General features: G+C 42.2%; 1 pseudogene across 1 annotated transcript; it reads right to left on the reverse strand.

The window, feature by feature from the left end:
* Nucleotides 1–1,743: 1,743 nt before the first annotated feature.
* On the reverse strand, nucleotides 1,744–19,301 carry LOC106591924 (cytochrome P450 3A27-like; annotated as a pseudogene). The gene is made up of 12 exons (XR_006758151.1): nucleotides 19,009–19,301; nucleotides 18,748–18,841; nucleotides 18,372–18,424; nucleotides 16,182–16,281; nucleotides 15,576–15,689; nucleotides 11,753–11,915; nucleotides 11,284–11,411; nucleotides 10,738–10,816; nucleotides 9,166–9,326; nucleotides 6,111–6,337; nucleotides 4,871–5,033; nucleotides 1,744–3,255 (listed from the first exon to the last, which is right to left on the reverse strand). The product of XR_006758151.1 is annotated as a cytochrome P450 3A27-like (transcript).
* Between the last annotated feature and the right edge of the window lie 3,526 nt (nucleotides 19,302–22,827).

Consider the following 22,827-nt stretch of genomic DNA (forward strand, 5'->3'; position numbering starts at 1 on the left):
CCACATCATTTTCCTGCCTCATGACGCCATCTATTTTGTGCAGTGCACCAGTCCCTCCTGCAGCAAAGCACTCCCACAACATGATGCTGCCACCCCCGTGCTTCATGGTTGGGATGGTGTTCTTCGGCTTGCAAGCCTCCTCCTTTTTCCTCCAAACATAACAATGGTGATTATGACCAAACAGTTCTATTTTTGTTTCATCAGACCAGATGACATTTCTCCAAAAAGTACGATCTTTGTCCCCATGTGCAGTTGCAAACCGTAGTCTGGCTTTTTTATGGCGGTTTTGGAGCAGTGGCTTCTTCCTTGCTGAGCGGCCTCTTAGGTTATGTCGATATAGGACTCGTTTCACTGTGGATATAAATACTTTTGTACCCGTTTCCTCCAGCATTTTCACAAGGTCCTTTGCTGTTGTTCTGGGATTGATTTGCACTTTTCGCACCAAAGTACATTCATCTCTAGGAGACAGAACGCGTCTCTTTCCTGAGCAGTATGACGGATGCGTGGTCCCATGGTGTTTATACTAGCGTAAAATTTTTGTACAGATGAACGTGGTACCTTCAGGCGTTTGGAAATTGCTCCCAAAGATGAACCAGACTTGTGGAGGTCTGCATTTTTTTGTCTGAGGTCTTGGCTGATTTCTTTTGATTTTCCCATGATGTCAAGCAAAGAGGCACTGACTTTGAAGGTAGGCCTTGAAATACATCCACAGGTACACCTCCAATTGACTCAAATTGTCACGGCTGTCGAAAGGAGTAGACCAAAGTGCAGCGTGGTTGTAGTTCCACATTTTATTTAATCTGTGAAACTTTGCAATACATAAATAACTGAAATGACAAAACAACAAACCGTGACGCAGAGAGAAACAAACACTACTCAAAATATAATAACCCACAGGAAGAAAAACCCCTACTTAAATATGATCTCCAATTAGAGACAACGAGGACCAGCTGCCTCCAATTGGAGATCAACCCCCCCCCCCAAAACAACATAGAAAAACTAGAACTTAAACATAGAAATACAAAACATAGAAAAACACAAAACACCCCCTGTCACGCCCTGACCTACTCTACCATAGAAAATAACCTCTTACTATGGTCAGGACGTGACACAAATGATGTCAATTAGCCTATCAGAAGCTTCTAAAGCCATGACATCCTTTTCTGGAATTTTCCAAGCTGTTTAAAGGAACAGTCAACTTAGTGAATGTAAACTTCTGACCCACTGGAATTGTGATACAGTGAATTATAAGTGAAATAATCTGTCTGTAAACAATTGTTGGAAAAATTACTTGTGTCATTCACAAAGTAGATGTCCTAACCGACTTGCCAAAACTATAGTTTGTCAACAAGAAATTTGTGGAGTGGTTGAGTTTTAATGACTCCAACATAAGTGTATGTAAACTTCCCACTTCAACTGTACTGTACCAGTCAAAAGTTTGGACACACCTACTCATTCCAGAGGTTTTCTTTATCTTTACTATTTTCTACATTGTGGAATAATAGCGAAGACATCAAAGCTATGAAATAACACATATGGACTCATGTAGTAAACAAAAAAGTGTGCGTTTGTTGTGTGCCTCCAATCAAGTTGACTTGTGAATTTTCTTGGAGATTGGTTTAGATGATGATGGTAAAGAGATTTGAATTTAACACTGAGCTTCAACCAATATACCTACAGTAAACTATCATCTATAAAGTTTTGTGTTATGAATGTTAATAAATACACAGACGGCCTTGTTCATTAGTGTGATGTTTTTTATTGGTTTGTGATGATTAAAGCAAAAGCAAAGCAGCTGCAGGGATCATCTCAACAGACAGTACAGATTCTATTTTGGAATGACTGGACAGCAAAACACCCAGAGGAACAGAATGAGAGTACAGTTCTAGAGAACACCAGCTAGAGTTCTACATTCTAGGAGAATTCCAGCCACCAGCCAGTAGTGTGCAGGATCCAGGCATGACATCATGCCATGGATTTAATACCTCCTGCTGTCTAACTTTAACAAGACAAGACATGTACCCCTAATGCATCCATAGTATTACTATCTTTCTTTTATCTGGTGGAAATGGGTTTCTGAGTCCTACTCAAACCAAGCATGAGACTGAGACCAGGATTCAATCCCAGCACTTTGTCAGCTATGTGCCATTAAAAGGTAATTTCTGATTGAACTGACATATCATACATTTATCGCGAATTCAGTCTTATTTTTTTTATCATGTTATATTAAGTAGCCTATTGAATCTCAGCCTGAATATTCAGTAGCCTATCGCAGGGTCAGGACTGAATATTCAGTAGCCTTTAGCAGGGTTAGGATAAGGACTGAATATTCAGTAGCATATTGTCACGGCTGTTTAAAGGATCGGACCAAAGCGCAGAATGGTTGTAGTTCCACATATTTATTACTACCGTGAAACGTTTGCAATACACCAATAACTTGAAACAACAAAATAACAAAACCGTGACGCAAAGAGAAATAACACTACTCAAAAATTAACAACCCACAAAACCAAGTGGAAAAACCCCCTACTTAAAGATGATCTCCAATTAGAGACAACGAGGACCGGCTGCCTCTAATTGGAGATCATCCAACAACCCCAACATAGAAATAGAAACCTAGAAAAACCACATAGAAACAGATAACAAGAAAACCACCCAAAAACACCCCCTGTCATGCCCTGACCTACTCTACTATAGAAAATGACATCTTACAAGGGTCAGGACGTGACTCATACAGCAGGATAAGAACTGAATATTCAGTAGCCGATCGATAGATAGATAGATAGATAGATAGATAGATAGATAGATAGATAGATAGATAGATAGATAGTGAGGCTGTTGAACAAAAATGTTTCATGAGCTGAAATAAAAGATTCCAGAAATTTTCCATACGCACAAAAAGCCAATTTCTCTCAAATTTGGTCCACAAATGTTTCCATCCCTGTAAGTGAGCATTTTATCCTTTGTCAAGATAATCGATCAAGAAGCTGATTAAACAGCATGTTCGGAGAAGTATTTCTGTCTGTAGCCCTTTTGTGTGTGGGGGGGAGAGAGGGGGGGAGAGAGAGAGCAAGAGAGAGAGCGAGAGAGAGAGAAGGGTACTCCAGGGTTGGGTGCTCCTGCATACGGTCACGTTGTTGGACACTAAAGAGAGGTGGCGGCGGTGTTGCTAGAGGTGTTTTAACGGGGCTCCAGCCTCAGTTTGATTGGTCGTTTTGGCATCAGCAGACCCTGGTTGTCCATCTCCAATGGGATCTATAGAGAATAACAGAACAGAACATAACCCTGGTTGTCCATCTACAACAGGATCTATAGAGAACAACAGAACAGAACATAACCCTGGTTGTCCAGCTCCAACAGGTTCTATAGAGAACAACAGAACAGAACATAACCCTGGTTGTCCATCTCCAACAGGATCTATAGAGAACAACAGAACAGAACATAACCCTGGTTGTCCATCTCCAACAGGATCTATAGAGAACAACAGAACAGAACCTTTGTTGTCCATCTCCAACAGGATCTATAGAGAACAACAGAACAGAACATAACCCTGGTTGTCCATCTCCAACAGGATCTATAGAGAACAACATAACAGAACAGAACCCTCGTTGTGCATCTCCAAAAGGATCTATAGATAATAACAGACCATGTTAAAACAGGTGGTGACCATGTTAAAACAGGTGGTGACCATGTTAAAACAGGTGCTGACCATGTTAAAACAGCCAGTGACCATGATAAAACAGGCAGTGGCCATGTTAAAACAGGTCCATGCTAAAACAGTTGCTGACCATGTTCAAACAGGTGGACACCATGCTAAAACAGGCGGTGCCCATGCTAAAATAGACGCTGACCATGTTAAAAAAGGTGGTGACCATGTTAAAAAAGGCGCTGACCATGCTAAAACAGGCGATGACTATGTTAAAACAGGCGGTGACCATGTTAAAACAGGCAGTGGCCATGTTAAAACAGGCAGTGGCCATGCTAAAACAGGCAGTGGCCATGTTAAAACAGGCAGTGGCCATGCTAAAACAGGCAGTGGCCATGTTAAAACAGGTCCATGTTAAAAAAGGCGCTGACCATGCTAAAACAGGCAGTGGCCAAGTTAAAACAGGTCCATGTTAAAAAAGGCGCTGACCATGCTAAAACAGGCGATGACCATGTTAAAACAGGTGGTGATCATGTTTAAAACAGGCGCTAACCATGATAAAACAGGTTCTGACCATGTTAAAACACATGCTGACCATGTTAAAACACATGCTGACCATGTTACAACAGGTGCTGACCATGTAATAGGTGCTGACCATGTAATAGGTGCTGACCATGTAATAAGTGCTGACCATGTAATAGGTGCTGACCATGTAATAGGTGCTGACCATGTTACAACAGGTGCTGACCATGTCAAAACAGGTGCTGAACATGCTAAAATGGGTGCTGAACATGCTAAAACGGGTGCTGACCATGATAAAACAGGCGCTGACCATGATAAAACAGGCGGTGACCATGTTAAAACAGGTGGTGACCATGTTAAAACAGGTGGTGACCATGTTAAAACAGGCAGTGACCATGTTAAAACAGGTGGTGACCATGTTAAAACAGGTGGTGACCATGTTAAAACAGGCGCTGACCATGTTAAAACAGGTGGTGACCATGCGAAATCAGGCACTGACCATGTTAAAACAGGTGGTGACCATGTTAAAACAGGCCCTGACCATGTTAAAACAGGTGGTGACCATGCGAAATCAGGCGCTGACCATGTTAAAACAGGTGGTGACCATGTTAAAACAGGTGCTTCGGTAATGGCGGCCTCTATCTATGAATGCTACTGATGTTTGATGATGTCATATTCTGTCTGCTCAGGTGAGCGTCTCACCTCGGTCTCGTCGCAGACGGAGAAAGTGAAACTCTGGAGGATCTCGACCATGGCCAGTTTGATCATGATCAGGGCGAAACGCACCCCGATACAGTTCCTGGGCCCCGCCCCAAACGGCATGTACGTGTACGGATCAATAGACTCCTTGTTCTCCTTACTGAACCTGGACAGGGAGAGGGCAGACACACTACACATTGTATTGTAGTTGATTTGTGGTTGTGGATCAGACACATTACATTGTAGTTGATTTGTGGTTGTGGTTCAGTCATATTACACATTGTATTGTAGTTGATTTGTGGTTGTGGTTCAGTCATATTACACATTGTATTGTAGTTGATTTGTGGTAGTGGTTCAGTCATATTACACATTGTATTGTAGTTGATTTGTGGTTGTGTTTCAGTCATATTACACATTGTATTGTAGTTGATTTGTGGTTGTGTTTCAGTCATATTACACATTGTATTGTAGTTGATTTGTGGTTGTGGATCAGACATATTACACATTGTATTGTAGTTGATTTGTGGTTGTGTTTCAGTCATATTACACAATGTATTGTAGTTGATTTGTGGTTGTGTTTCAGTCATATTACACATTGTATTGTAGTTGATTTGTGGTTGTGGTTCAGTCATATTACACATTGTATTGTAGTTGATTTGTGGTTGTGTTTCAGTCATACTACACATTGTATTGTAGTTGATTTGTGGTTGTGTTTCAGTCATATTACACATTGTATTGTAGTTGATTTGTGGTTGTGGTTCAGTCATATTACACATTGTATTGTAGTTGATTTGTGGTTGTGTTTCAGTCATATTACACATTGTATTGTAGTTGATTTGTGGTTGTGTTTCAGTCATATTACACATTGTATTGTAGTTGATTTGTGGTTGTGTTTCAGACACATTACACATTGTATTGTAGTTGATTTGTGGTTGTGTTTCAGACACATTACACATTGCACTGTAGTACTATGATGCACTGTAGTTGTGGTTACGTTGTAGCAAAATGTTGAAATGCTCTTGTGTTTATATTGTGGTTGAATTGTGGTTGTATTAAGGTTGTGTTATGGTTGTGTTAAGGTTGTGTCATGGTTGTGTCATGGTTGTGTTATGGTTGTATTGTGGTTGTGTTATGGTTGTGTTATGGTTGTGTTATGGTTGAATTGTGGTTGTGTTATGGTTGTATTATGGTTGTGTTATGGTTACGGTTACGGTTAGATTGTGGTTACGGTGCGGTCCAGTACCTCTCTGGTTTGAACTCCTCAGGGTCTGACCAGATCTCTGGGTCACGGTGGAGGGTCCACGTGGGAACCAGGACAACGCAGTCTTTGGGGATGACGATGCCGTTGATCTCCACTGTCTTCTTGGCGACCCTCTCCAGTCGCGGGGCGATGGGGTACAGTCTCAGAGACTAGTTCAACACACAGTCCAAATAGTACATCTGCATCAGAGCTTCGTACTGGATTGGAGCCTGCACCAGGGTTACACACACATCAGAACCTCACCACATCTGGCACCGGGGTTACACACAAATCAGAACCTCACCACAACTGACACTCACACAGTATATATCTCCTCCTGTACCAGCCCCACGCACTAGGCCTCCAGTGCATCAGCCCAGTCCAGTTCGTCCTGCTCCTGCTCCTCACACTGGCCTTGAGGTGCGTGTTACCAGTCTGGCGCCTCCAAAGCCAGCCCAACGCACCAGGCCTGTAGTGCGCCTGTCCAGTCCAGAGCTTCTGGAGACAGTTCCCCGTCCAGAGCTTCCGGCAACAGTTCCCCATCCAGAGCTTCCGGCGACAGTTCCCCGTCTAGAGCTTCGGTGACAGTTCCCCGTCTAGAGCTTCGGTTACAGTTCCCTGTCCAGAGCTTACGGCGACAGTTCCCCGTCTAGAGCTTCCGGCGACAGTTCCCCGTCCAGTGCTTCCGGCGATGTCCTACAGTCCGGAGCCTGCAGAGACGGCCCACAGTCCGGAGCCTGCAGAGACGGCCTACAGTCCGGAACCGGCGCAGCCAGAGTTGCCCAACAGTCCGGAACCGGCGCAGCCAGAGTCGCCCTTCAGTCCGGAGCTCCCAGAGTCGCCCTTCAGTCCGGAGCTCCCAGAGTCGCCCTCCAGTCCGAAGCTCCCAGAGTTGCCCTCCAGTCCGAGGTCTCCAGCGACACGCATCAGCCCGAGGTCTCCAGCGACGCGCATCAGCCCTGAACCTTCAGCAGGGGTGGACAGGTTAGGTTGGGGACTAAGGCCAGAGCCTGAGTCACCTCCATTGGATGATTTGGGAGGGGGGGGTGTAGCACAAGAACCGTCGGTGACGGTGGCCACCCTCCCTTCCCTTCCTTTAGTTTTGGGGTTTATTTTATTTTTTTTTGTTTGAGGTGCATCCGGGGTCTGCACCTATGGGGGGGGGGGTACTGTCACGTCCTGACCAGTAAAGGGGTTATTTGTTATTGTAACTCCTGTACTCCTTGCTGTCCCCAGTCCACCTGGCTGTGCTGCTGTTTCAGTTTCAACTGTTCTGCCTGTGGCTATGGACCTGCCTGTGACCTCCCAGACCTGCTGTTTTCAACGCTCTAGAGATGACAGTAGAGATACTCTGAATGATCGGCTATGAAAAGCCAGCTGACATTTACTCCTGAGGTGCTGACCTGTTGCACCCTTGACAACCACTGTGATTATTATTATTTGACCCTGCTGGTCATCTATGAACATTTGAACATCTTGGCCATGTTCTGTTATAATCTCCACCCGGCACAGCCAGAAGAGGACTGGCCACCCCTCATAGCCTGGTTCCTCTCTAGGTTTCTTCCTAGGTTCTGGCCTTTCTAGAGAGTTTTTCCTAGCCACCGTGCTTCTACACCTGCATTGCTTGCTGTTTGGGGTTTTAGGCTGGGTTTCTGTTCAGCACTTTGAGATATCAGCTGATGTAAGAAGGGCTTTATAAATACATTTGATTTGATTTGAGTACCTATCTCCTCCTGCAGTTTAGTCATGGTGTGGGGGTTACCTTGTTGTGGAACACAGTATCTATCTCCTCCTGCAGTTTGGTCATGGTGTGGGGGTTACCTTGTTGGGGAACACAGTATCTATCTCCTCCTGCAGTTTGGTCATGGTGTGGGGGTTACCTTGTTGGGGAACACAGTATCTATCTCCTCCTGCAGTTTGGTCATGGTGTGGGGGTTACCTTGTTGGGGAACACAGTATCTATCTCCTCCTGCAGTTTGGTCATGTTGTGGGGGTTACCTTGTTGGGGAACACAGTATCTATCTCCTCCTGCAGTTTGGTCATGGTGTGGGGGTTACCTTGTTGGGGAACACAGTATCTATCTCCTCCTGCAGTTTGGTCATGTTGTGGGGGTTACCTTGTTGGGGAACACAGTATCTATCTCCTCCTGCAGTTTGGTCATGGTGTGGGGGTTACCTTGTTGGGGAACACAGTATCTATCTCCTCCTGCAGTTTAGTCATGGTGTGGGGGTTACCTTGTTGGGGAACACAGTATCTATCTCCTCCTGCAGTTTGGTCATGGTGTGGGGGTTACCTTGTTGGGGAACACAGTATCTATCTCCTCCTGCAGTTTGGTCATGGTGTGGGGGTTACCTTGTTGGGGAACACAGTATCTATCTCCTCCTGCAGTTTGGTCATGGTGTGGGGGTTACCTTGTTGGGGAACACAGTATCTATCTCCTCCTGCAGTTTGGTCATGGTGTGGGGGTTACCTTGTTGGGGAACACAGTATCTATCTCCTCCTGCAGTTTGGTCATGTTGTGGGGGTTACCTTGTTGGTGAACACAGTATTTATCTCCTCCTGCAGTTTAGTCATGGTGTGGGGGTTACCTTGTTGGGGAACACAGTATCTATCTCCTCCTGCAGTTTAGTCATGGTGTGGGGTTACCTTGTTGGGGAACACAGTATCTTTCTCCTCCTGCAGTTTGGTCATGGTGTGGGGTTTACCTTGTTGGGGAACACAGTATCTATCTCCTCCTGCAGTTTGGTCATGACATGGGGGTTACCTTGTTGGGGAACACAGTATCTATCTCCTCCTGCAGTTTAGTCATGGTGTGGGGGTTACCTTGTTGGGGAACACAGTATCTATCTCCTCCTGCAGTTTAGTCATGGTGTGGGGTTACCTTGTTGGGGAACACAGTATCTTTCTCCTCCTGCAGTTTGGTCATGGTGTGGGGTTTACCTTGTTGGGGAACACAGTATCTATCTCCTCCTGCAGTTTGGTCATGACATGGGGGTTACCTTGTTGGGGAACACAGTATCTATCTCCTCCTGCAGTTTAGTCATGGTGTGGGGGTTACCTTGTTGTGGAACACAGTATCTATCTCCTCCTGCAGTTTGGTCATGACATGGGGGTTGGTTGCCAAGTTATAGGCCAGGAAACTCATAGTACTGCTGCTGGTCTCGTAGCCGGCGAAGATGAAGATCATGGCCTGAGACAAGATCTCATGATCAGTCAGTCCTGTGGAAAGAGAGAGAGAGAGAGAGAAAGAGTGAGAGAGAGTGAGAAAGAGAGAGAGAGAGAGAGAGAGAGAGAGTCCAAGAGAAGAGTTTGTAACAGCTGTGTGTTTGTAACAGGTGTGCATTTGTAACAGCAGTTTACAGGTGTGTGTTTGTAATAGAAGTTTACAGGTGTGTGTTTGTAACAGGTGTGTGTTTGTAACAAGTGTATGTTTGTGACAGAAGTTTACAGGTGTGTGTTTGTAATAGAAGTTTACAGGTGTGTGTTTGTAACAGGTGTGTGTTTGTAACAAGTGTGTGTTTGTGAGAAGTTTACAGGTGTGTGTTTGTTACAAGTGTGTGTTTGTAATAGTAGTTAACAAGTGTGTGTTTGTAACAAGTGTGTGTTTGTACAGGTGTGTGTTTGTAACAGTAGTTTACAGGTGTGTGTTGGTAACAGTAGTTTATAGGTGTGTGTTTGTAACAGTATTTTACAGGTGTGTGTTTGTAACAGTAGTTTACAGGTGTGTGTTGGTAACAGTAGTTTATAGGTGTGTGTTTGTAACAGTATTTTACAGGTGTGTGTTTGTAACAGTAGTTTACAGGTGTGTGTTTGTAACAGTAGTTAACAGGTGTGTGTTTGTAACAGTAGTTTACAGGTGTGTGTTTGTAGCAGTAGTTTATAGGTGTGTGTTTGTAACAGTAGTTTACAGGTGTGTGTTTGTAACAGTAGCTTACAGGTGTGTGTTTGTAACAGTAGTTAACAGGTGTGTGTTTGTAACAGTAGTTTACAGGTGTGTGTTTGTAGCAGTAGTTTACAGGTGTGTGTTTGTTACAGTATTTTACAGGTGTGTGTTGGTAACTGGTGTGTGTTTGTAACAGTAGTTTACAGGTGTGTGTATCAGTAGTTTACAGGTGTGTATTGGTGATAGTAGTTTACCGGTGTGTGCTGGTAACAGTAGTTTATAGGTGTGTGTTTGTAACAGTAGTTTATAGGTGTGTGTATCAGTAGTTTACAGGTGTGTATTGGTGATAGTAGTTTATAGGTGTGTGTTTGTAACAGTAGTTTATAGGTGTGTGTTTGTAACAGTAGTTTACAGGTGTGTGTTTGTAACAGTAGTTTACAGGTGTGTATTGGTGATAGTAGTTTACAGGTGTGTGTTTGTAACAGTAGTTTACAGGTGTGTGTTTGTTACAGTAGTTTACAGGTGTGTGTTGGTAACTGGTGTGTGTTTGTAACAGTAGTTTACAGGTGTGTATTGGTGATAGTAGTTTACAGGTGTGTGTTTGTAACAGTAGTTTACAGGTGTGTGTTTGTATCGGTAGTTTACAGGTGTGTATTGGTGATAGTATTTTACAGGTGTGTGTTTGTAACAGTAGTTTACAGGTGTGTGTTTGTAACAATAGTTTCCAGGTGTTTGTTTGGCAGGTACCTTTAGTCTGCTCCTCTCCTGTCTTTGTGTCGTTGCCTTTCTGAGAGTCGATCATCAGTTGTAAGAAATCCACCCGACTCTGTGAATGAAATTAGGTCAAATACGTGCAATCACAACCAACACAAACAGATTCTACTGGATCTCATCCAATCACAACCAACAAGAACAGATTCTACTGGATCTGGTCCAATCACAACCAACACAAACATATTCTGCTGGATCTCGTCCAATCATAACCAACACAAACAGATTCGAATTGATCTGGTCCAACCACAACCAAAACAAACAGATTCTAATGGATCTCGTCCAATCACAACCATCACAAACAGATTCAAATATGAATGTAGATATTTGGGTCCCAATAATAGTGTTTTTCAATTCCGACATGATATCGATATGGACGTTCCCTATTGGTGTCCATCACTAGTTACATGACATAGTTACATAGTTATATAATAAATAAATGCAGAATATTACAATACAAATACAAATGTACAGATGAAAATATCAACATTACAATCAAATATAAATATAAAAGATGTTTACAGTTGAGTTCCCAGTGTCACGTCCAGATTTGATCTTAGCCAGCGAGGCGTAAAAGAAGTCTGTCACCGCAGTCGGGACGAAAGAAAACTTCATCTTCTCCAAAATAGGACTAGTGAAGGGAAACAACACTGGAGAAGGAGAGGAGAGGAGAGGAGGGGAGGACGGGAGAGAAGAAGAGGAGAGGAAGAGGGGAGGGGAGAGGAGGAGAGGAGTGGAGGACGGGAGGGGAGAGGACGGGAGAGGGGGAGAGGACGGGAGAGGAGAAGAGGAGAGGAGGGAAGGAGAGGAGTGGAGGACGGGAGGGGAGAAGAGGAGAGGAGGGAAGGAGAGGAGGGGAGGACAGGAGAGGAGAAGAGGAGGGGTGGAGAGGAAAGTTATATAAAAAGGTATACAACTTCATATGATTAAAAAGTTCAACTTTGTGTCCGTGTGTCTGTGTGTCTGTGTGTGTGTGCATGTGTGGCCTCACAGATTAGGAGTAACAGTGGGTTGAACAGGATAAACTTGAGCATCTTCCTGATGTTGGAGACGAAGGGGTCTGAAGGGTTGTTCAGAGAGTCAATGTCCACACTGAAGGCTGTGCTGGTGACCACGTCCATACTGTAGGGCCCAAAGAACCTGCAACACAACCACAATTACACAACTACTGACCACAACTACACAACTACTGACCACAACTACCAACCACAACTACTGGCCACACAACTACTGACCACAGCTACACAACCACTGACCACAACTACACAACCACTGACCACAACCACTGACCACAACTACACAACCACAACCACTGACCACAACTACACAACCACTGACCACAACCACACAACTACTGACCACAACTACACAACCACTGACCACAACCACTGACCACAACTACACAACCACTGACCACAACCACAACTACACAACTGCTGACCACAACTACTGACCACAACTACTGGCCACACAACTACTGACCACAACTACAACTACTGGCCACAACCACTGACCACACATCAACCGACCACAACAACACAACTACCGACCACAACTACGGACCCCACAACCACAACTACTGACCACACAACTACTAACCACAACTACTGACCACACAACCACCGACCACACAACTACCGACCACACAACTAACGACCACACAACTACTGACCACAACCACAGAACTACTGACCACACAACTACTGACCACAACCACACAACTACTGACCACAACCACACAACTACTGACCACAACCACACAACTACTGACCGCAACTATTGACCACAGCTACACAACTACTGACCACAACTACGGACCACAACTATACAACTACAGACCACAAATACCGACCACAACTACCCACCACAACTACTGACTGCAACTACTGACCACAGCTACACAACCACCGACCACACACCTACTGACCACAACTACTGACCACAACCACACAAATATTGGCCACAGAACTACTGACCACACAACCACTGACCACACACCTACTGACTGCAACTACTGACCACACAACTACTGGCAACACCCACTGACCACAACCACTGACCACAACTACTGACCACAACCACACAACTAAATTAAATCAAATGTATTTGTCACATACGCCGAATACAACAGGTGTAGAACTTACCATGAAATGCTTACTTACAAGCCCTTAAGCAAGAATGCAGTTCAAGAAACATAGATAAGAAAATATTTACTAAATAAACTATAGTAAAAAATATGTAAACAATTTGGGTGGCCATTTGATTAATTGTTCAGCAGTCTTACGGCTTGCGGCTGCGACAGAGCCTAGACTCTAACCAGGATCTCGAGTGGCACATTATTATTAGACCATTGCGCCACTTGGGGAGAGCTGGGTGACTGGAGTCTTTGACAATTTTTGGGGCTTTCCTCTGACACCGCCTAGTATATACATTTGAAGTCGAAGTTTACATACACCTTAGCCAAATACATTTAAACTCAGTTTTTCACAATTCCTGACATTTAATCTGAGTCAAATTTCCCTGTCTTAGGTCAGTTAGGATCACCATTTCATTTTAAGAATGTGAAATGTCAGAATAATACTAGAGAGAATGATTTATTTCAGCTTTTATTTCTTTCATCACATTCCTACTGGGTCAGAAGTTTATATACACTCAATTAGTATTTGGTAGCATTGCCTTTAAATTGTTTAACTTGGGTCAAACGTTTTCTGTAGCCTTCCACAAGCTTCCCACAATAAGTTGGGTGAATTTTGGCTTTTTCAGTTATGCCCACACATTTTCGATAGGAATGAGGTCAGGGCTTTGTGATTGCCACTCCTATACCTTGACTTTGTTGTCCTTAAGCCATTTTGCCACAACTTTGGAAGTATGGTTGGGGTCATTGTCCATTTGGAAGACCCATTTGCGACCAAGCTTTAACTTCCTGACTGATGTCTTGAGATGTTGCTTCAATATATCCACATCATTTTCATTGAAGATGCAATCTATTTTGTGAAGTGCACCAGTCCCTCCTGCAGCAAAGCACCCCCACAACATGATGCTGCCACCCCCGTGCTTCACGGTTGGGATGGTGTTCTTCGGCTTTCAAGCCTCCCCCTTTTTCCTCCAAACATAATGAGGGTCATTATGGCCAACAGTTATTTTTTGTTTCATCAGACCAGATGACATTTCTCCAAAAAGTACGATCTTTGTGCAGTTGCAAACTGTCTGGCTTTTTTATGGTGGTTTTGGAGCAGTGGCTTCTTCCTTGCTGAGCGGCCTTTCAGGTTACGTCGATATAGGAGTCGTTTTACTGTGGATATAGATACTTTTGTACCCGCTTCCTCCAGCATCTTCACAAGGTCCTTTGCTGTTGTTCTGGGATTGATTTGCACTTTTCGCACCAAAGTACGTTCATCTCTAGGAGACAGAACGTGTCTCCTTCCTGAGCGGTATGAAGGCTGCGTGGTCCCATTGTGTTATACTTGCGTACTATTGTTTGTACAGATGAACTTGGTACCTTCAGGCGTTTGGAAATTGCTCCCAAGGATGAACCAGACTTGTGGAGGGCTACAATTTCTTTTCTGAGGTTTTGGCTGATTTCTGTTGATTTTCCCATGATGTCAAGCAAAGAGGCACTGAGTTTGAATGTAGGCCTTGAAATACATCCACAGGTTCACCTCCAATTGGCTCAAATGTTGTCAATTAGCCTATCAGAAGCTTCTAAAGCCATGACATCATTTTCTGGAATATTCCAAGCTGTTTAAAGGCATAGTCAACTTAGTGAATGTAAACTTCTAACCCACTGGAACTGTGATACAGTGAATTATAAGTTAAATAATCTGTCTGTAAACAATTGTTGGAAGAATTACTTGTGTCATGCACAAAGTAGATGTCCTAACCGACTTGACAAAACTATAGTTTGTCAAAAATAAATTTGTGAAGTGGTTGAAAAACAAGTTTTAATGACTCCAACCTAAGTGTATGTAAATTTCCAACTTAAAATGTATACTATTCTATCCATGTATTCTACAGATTTGCTATATATTCTATTGACATAATGTCTATACATCCCATCACATATGGGGAGGCAGGTAGCCTAGTGGTTAGGACGTTGGACTAGTAACTGGAAGGTTGCTAGATCAAATCCCCGAGCTGACAAGGTAAAAATCAGTTGTTCTGCCACCAAAACAGCACACTGTTCCTAGGCCGTCATTGTAAATAAGAATTTGTTCATATCTGACTTGCCTAGTTAAATAAAAGGTAAAATCAATTAAAAAATATATATACATATATATAATTTAATACTCCAGACTTCGACATTGCTCATCCTAATATTTCTATATTTCTTAATTCCATTATTTAACTTTTAGACTTGTGTGTATTGTTGTGTATTGTTAGTTATTACTGCACTGTTGGAGCTAGGAACACAAGCATTTCACTACACCCGCATCTGCTAAATATGTGTTTGCAACTAATACAATTTCATTTGATTTAGTTTTGAGTTCATAACAAGCGATAATGAGTTCATAAAGAGTTTCTAACAAGCTAAAACGAGTTAGTAAACAGTTTATAACAAGCTATAATGAGTTTATAAGGAGTTTATAACAAGCTATAAAGAGTTTAGAAAGAGTTTATAACAAGCTATAATGAGTTTATAAAGAGTTTATATCAAGCTATAATGAGTTTATAAAGAGTTTCTAACAAGATATAATGAATTAGTAAATAGTTTATAACAAGCTATAATGAGTTAGTAAATAGTTTATAACAAGTTATAAAGCATTTATAAGAAGTTGATAAAACATAGAAAGGGAGAGATGGAGGGATGGTTCTACCTCTTTTAGTCGTCCAGAGGTAAAGGAAGGTGAGAGGACACTGCCAATCCGTCTCCATGTATCGTCCTCGGCGACGGACAGCGCATCAAACATCTCACCGTTCAGATGGAAGTCCTAAAACATGGAGGACAGTTGTATTAATGATCAAACAGCTCACCATTCAGACAGAAGTTCTAAAACATGGAGGACAGTTGTATTAATGATCATACAGCTCACCATTCAGACAGAAGTTCTAAAACATGGAGGACAGTTGTATTAATTATCAAACAGCTCACCATTCAGACGGAAGTCCTAAAACATGGAGGACAGTTGTATTAATGATCAAACATCTCACCGTTCAGACGTAAGTTCTAAAACATGGAGGACAGTTATAACAATGATATGATTTCATATTGATCAAAGTATTTACATAATAGTCACACTACTTTAAAATGAATGAATAATGAATGCCACAAATAATGTATTAATAATATCAGTAATAATGTTAGGATTATTATTATTCAGATTATTATTAGGGGAATGTGTGTGTGTGTGTGTGTGTGTGTGTGTGTGTGTGTGTGTGTGTGTGTGTGTGTGTGTGTGTGTGTGTGTGTGTGTGTGTCTTACTCTGCGGTTGGGGAAGATGTTGTAGCACTCTTTAATCAGGATGGTCTTGATCATGCTTTTGTCCATGATACACAAAACAGGCTGCCTCCCATCATAGATCCTTCACAGAGGAGAAAGATACCTGGCTTTAACCACTATTTATATATACACCTACATGGTACACAAAACAGGCTGCCTCCCATCATAGATCCTTCACAAGGAGAAGCACACAGGGTTGGGGAGTAACGGATTACATGTAAGGGATCTTTTTTTAAACGGTAACTGTAATCTGTTACATTACCAGCAAAAAATATTGTAATCAGATTACAGATATTTTTTAAAAACTAGATGATTACTTTGAGGATTAATTTAAATTCAGAAAAGATGTTTGTGAAAAAATAACTTTGACACTTCTCTGTTTTCTCAATGACATTCAAATCAGCATTGAAAAGAGCCGCAAGTTTAAGTTTGTTTAATCCTATTATTATATATAGTAGTGTTAGGTTCTGATTTCTTGATTTATGAAATCATGAAATATACTTATTCCTGTCACTGAGGGAGAGAGGGGAATGTATCATGTTTACATTATGTCAGGATATGTTATTGTCATGGATCCTATGAGAGGAGGATAGACACCGTCTGGTACAAGACAACATAACAGCCGTGAGTTGGGGAGGAGTGAGCACTTTGGGGCAGAGGTCAAGTCAGATGAAGTGAGGAAGAACAGGAATCACTAAGGTTCTGTATTGGCTGTTCAGATGTGTAGGAGGAGACTCAGCATAGGAGAAAGGGTTAAATATCAGTGTTTGTGTGAATATGTATTTTGTCTGATGCAGCTGTATTGACCCTAATGGGCGAATAAACTTGATTTAAGCTTTATTAATCATCCGTGAGTTTTACTGGGTTCATTTAGAACCTAACAGTAGAAAGCGATATGTTAGAAGAAGCCTACATAACCAACCCAGGAAGTAAATGTATTGCCTCTTAAAGGGAAAGTAATCTAAAAGTAACTGAATGTAATCAGATTACGTTACTTAGTTTGGGGTAATGTTGGACAGGTAAAACTAGTAACTGAATGTAATCAGATTACGTTACTTAGTTTGGGGTAATGTTGGACAGGTAAAACTAGTAACTGAATGTAATCAGATTACGTTACTGAGCTTGGGGTAATGTTGGACAGGTAAAACTAGTAACTGAATGTAATCAGATTACGTTACTGAGCTTGGGGTAATGTTGGACAGGTAAAACTAGTAACTGAATGTAATCAGATTACGTTACTTAGTTTGGGGTAATGTTGGACAGGTAAAACTAGTAACTGAATGTAATCAGATTACGTTACTGAGCTTGGGGTAATGTTGGACAGGTAAAACTAGTAACTGAATGTAATCAGATTACGTTACTTAGTTTGGGGTAATGTTGGACAGGTAAAACTAGTAACTGAATGTAATCAGATTACGTTACTGAGCTTGGGGTAATGTTGGACAGGTAAAACTAGTAACTGAATGTAATCAGATTACGTTACTTAGTTTGGGGTAATGTTGGACAGGTAAAACTAGTAACTGAATGTAATCAGATTACGTTACTGAGCTTGGGGTAATGTTGGACAGGTAAAACTAGTAACTGAATGTAATCAGATTACGTTACTTAGTTTGGGGTAATGTTGGACAGGTAAAACTAGTAAATGAATGTAATCAGATTACATTACTTAGTTTGGGGTAATGTTGGACTGGTAAAACTAGTAACTGAATGTAATCAGATTACGTTACTGAGCTTGGGGTAATGTTGGACAGGTAAAACTAGTAACTGAATGTGATCAGATTACGTTACTGAGCTTGGGGTAATGTTGGACAGGTAAAACTAGTAACTGAATGTAATCAGATTACGTTACTGAGTTTGGGGTAATGTTGGACAGGTAAAACTAGTAACTGAATGTAATCAGATTACGTTACTTAGTTTGGGGTAATGTTGGACAGGTAAAACTAGTAACTGTAACAGATTACATTTAGAAAGTAACCTACCCAACACTGGAAACCGACATATTTATTAACCACCTCTTATAAAATTACATAGAAAACATTATTCTGGTTTTGGTTGACATTACTAATACTATTCCTCATGGTCACATGACAGCTCGAGCAGGTGATGAATTGTAAGGAAAGAGCATAGTACAGTTGTGAGTCATCTTAGTACGGTACAGCCAACTGAACTCACCCCCAGATTCTCCCATGCTTCTGAACGCACTCTGTGTCAAAGTTAGTGAAACCCTGCAGAGAGAGACAGAAAAGGAGAAACAGCTGATTCATGCCTGGGCATGCCCTAGGAGGTCATCCAGGTGTGTCCTACAGCTGAACAGAGAACACAACTGAAACAGGTGAGGGTTGAGGAGGGTTTGTTCTTTTCTATGGTCCTCAGGGTCAAGCAACACAACGTCTACACTGATCATGTCTCATATTACCTTTTATTTATCTATTGTTCAAACAACCGGCTCGTCCTCTTTTTCCTTATCAATGTATTGTTTTACACAGGGAGGAAAATAACACTATTGTTTAAAATATGAGAGAGATGTTTATTCTGAATGGGCACTAACCTTTTTATACTCCATCATTGTGCCAAAGTAAAGTAGGGGTTTGGGACCAGGGATACCCATCTTAGTGAAAACACCATAGGGCCAGTACCCGTACCTGTACACACACATTAACTAGTAATATGTTCTACAGAAGTATACAAAATATATATCTTATCTTGCATTGTTGGAAAAGGACCCCTAACTAAGCATTTCACTGTTTGTCTAAACCGGTTAACTACGATAAATGTGACAAATAACATTTGATTTGATGTAAGTCCTTACACTACTATTAGGGTGATGAGGAGGGCCAGGAGGGTCCATGTCTCAGCGGAGAAGTATGGCAGAAAACTCATCATCTTTCCTCCGGTTCGGCTCCCTGCTGCTTCTGAAAACAAAGGTTCCGTTTTCTCTCAGGCTCGTTTGAGTTCACTTCTCCAATGGTCTGACAGGTTTTCAGTTGTTTTTTTCTGTCCGGTTCTAGTGTGGTTCTTCTGTGACGAGGCCGATCTCAACTATCGACCGTTGCTCTTCTCCGTACTCTGTTTGAGACCGTGCAGGTTACAAGTGATTATTGTATCAGGTCGGAAAAGCACCTGTGTGATGCTAGCTAGAATAATGATGAGCAACAATGGAATTTGCGGTTTGACTTCAAAATAAGAGTCCCATACTGTAACTGATGCAAACGGATAGAAATAGTGTAATTGTGACTGCATTATAATTGCTTTGGGACATACTTCTATTTTACTGTACAGCTTTACCTCTGGATCTTGGGTCCATGAAATCTGAAGAGTTTACACAAATAATAGCGTTATAGCTCTTATTGCAGGACTTTAACTGTTGGAAATCACCTCACAATTCCATAAGTTTATTTAAAAAATAATAACATTTAACCTTTATTTAACTAGGCAAGTCAGTTAAGAACAAATTCTTATTTACAATGACGGCCTACCCCGGAAGATGCTGGGCCACTTGTGCGCCGCCCTATGGGACTCCCAATCACGTCCAGATGTGATACAGCCTGCATTCGAATCAGGGACTTTAGTGACGCCTCTTGCACTGAGATGCAGTGCCTTAGACCGCTGCGCCACTCGGGAGCCCTGTACATTGCAATATGAATGTTCAATAGGCACTATAGGCTGAATTATGAGGTGATTTCCCACAGGTAAAGTCCCGCAATAAGAGCTACGATGCTAATATTTGTGTAAGCGCTTTAGAATTGTAATCCGTGGGTGTCAATGACTAGGCTGGTACCCCACATCATGATCCCAAGATCCATAAGGCTGGTACCCCATGTCATGAACCCCAGATCCATAAGGCTGGTACCCCATGTCATGAACCCAAGATCCATAAGGCTGGTACCCCATGTCATGAACCCCAGATCCATAAGGCTGGTACCCCATGTCATGAACCCAAGATCCATAAGGCTGGTACCCCATGTCATGAACCCAAGATCCATAAGGCTGTACCCCATGTCATGAACCCAAGATCCATAAGGTTGGTACCCCACGTCATGAACCCCAGATCCATAAGGCTGGTACCCCATGTCATGAACCCCAGATCCATAAGGTTGTACATTCAAGGTATGTTGCAGTCCTGAAGACTAACATCCACAGTGCAATTTTATCAGATTTTATTAGGTGTCAAATTAACTAATTATTATATTTTGTTGAATTTATATAACATTATTCCAACCTTGTTTTCGAATTATCTCGTCCAAATGTAGCATGATTCCATTTGTATCCGTTTGCATCAAGTTTCAATTGGTAACTTTTATTTTGAAAACCGAACCACCGATTCTACTATTGTTGCTCAGGCAAATGTTGTTCACGACAAACACGCAATAAGGAGATAGGAGGGACACTGTGTGAGAGGTCAATGCGAAGCAGGGATACTTATTCTCCCTTTTGTTCTTTAACTATTTGCACATCATTACACCACTGTGTGTAGACATAATATGACATTTGAAATCTGGATGTGGAAAAGTGTTTATCTGGATATTTACTTTGGTCGAAAGGACGGTTAAAATCAAAAACACAATAACAAGCCAACTCACTTCCTCGTTACATTACGAGACTCACTGCAGCGAATGCACTCTTTCTTTCTCAATCTCGTGCGCGCACACACACGTTAACTCCGCCTGACCCTCACAGCCACTCAGCTGTAATCGTCAGTCCTGGTGCCGTACCAACAGTAACAACACAGCATTTTCCATAACACAACAGTAAATCACAGATAGAACAACGAGCCAGATGTTTCACCGGATGAATAAATCTGAAGCATCCGGTTAGTATTTCAAATACCAAATATGGTGATGGGAGGAAGTCCAGTGGCCGTCAGTGGGAGAAGACGGAGCAAGATTCTCATTAATGAAACACCAATCTCAGTCGGTTTTCTGTTTCCCAAACTAGAATCTGTTTTCGACTTTAGCCAAAGTTACAAAAAAATGGCATTGTTTAGGATGAGTGCAAGGGCGAATTGAGTCAATACACACATTAACCTCACAGAGTAGGCGTTCCCTAACGGAAATCAAATCAAATCAAATTCAACAGGGGTAGACCTTACAGTGAAATGCTTACTTACGAACCCCTAACCAACAATTCAGTTTAAAAAAATACAGATAAGAATAAGAGATAAAAGTAACAAGTAATTAAATAGCAGCAGTGAAATAACAATAGTGAGACTATATACCGGGGGTTACCAATACAGAGTCAATGTGCGGGGGCACCGGATATTTGAGGTGGTATGTACATGTAGATAGAGTTATTAAAGTAACTATACATAGATGACCGCAGTGGTGTAAAGAGGGGAGGGGGGCACAGCAAATTGTCTGGGTAGCCATTTGACTAGATGTTCAGGAGTCTTATGGCTTAGGGTTAGAAGCTGTTTAGAAGCCTCTTGGACCTAGACTTGGCGCTCCGGTACCGCTTGCCATGCAGTAGCAGAGAGAACAGTCTATGACTAGGGTGGCTGGAGTCTTTGACCATTTTTAGGGCCTTCCTCTGACACCGTGTAACGGCTGTCTGGAAGAGGGAACCAAGGTGCAGCAGAGGATGTGTTCATCATTAGAATTTTAATTCAAATAAACAAGAGAACACTACAAAATGAACAAACGACAGCAAACAGTCCTGTTAGGAAAATACTCAAAACAGAAACAATTACCCACAAAACCCAAAGGAAAAACATGCTCCTTATGTGTGACTCCCAATCAGCAGCAACGAGCTTCAGCTGTGCCTGATTGGGAGCCACACACGTGGCCCAAAACAAAGAAATACCAAAACATAGAAAAAGGAACATAGAACGCCCACCCAATGTAACACCCTGGCCTAACCAAAATAAAGAACAAAAAACCCCTCTCTATGGCCAGGGCGTTACACACCGCCTGGTAAAGCTTGGCCCCAGCGATGTACTGGGCCGTTTGCACTACCCTCTGTAGTGCCTTGCGGTCAGAGGCTGAGCAGTTGGCATAAAAGGCAGTGATGCAACCAGTCAGGATGCTCTTGATGGTGCAGCTGTAGAACCTTTTGAGGATCTGAGGACCCATGCCAAATCTTTTCAGTGTCCTGAGGGGGAATAGTTTTTGTCGTGCCCCCTTCACGATTGTCTTGGTGTGCTTGGACCATGTTAGTTTGTTGATGATGTGGACGTCAAGGAATTTGAAGCTCTCAAATTGCTCCACTGCAGCCCCGGCGACGAGAATGGGGGCGTGTTCAGTCCTCTTTTCCTGTAGTCCTGTTACAACTTTTACAACACACACATGTAAACTACTGTTACAAACACACACCTGTAAACTACTGTTACAATCACACACCTATAAACTACTGTTACAAACACACACCTATAAACTACTGTTTCAAACACACACCTGTTACAATCACACACCTATAAACTACTGTTACAAACACACACCTGTAAACTACTGTTACAAACACACACATGTTAACTACTGTTACAAATGCACACCTTTAAACTACTGTTACAAACACACACCTGTAAACTACTGTTACAAACACACACCTATAAACTACTGCTACAAACACACACCTGTAAAATACTGCTACAAACACACACATGTTAACTACTGTTACAAACACACACCTGTCA

Source organism: Salmo salar, chromosome ssa12 (assembly GCF_905237065.1).
Source record: "Salmo salar chromosome ssa12, Ssal_v3.1, whole genome shotgun sequence".
NCBI classification, from domain to species: Eukaryota; Metazoa; Chordata; class Actinopteri; order Salmoniformes; family Salmonidae; genus Salmo; species Salmo salar.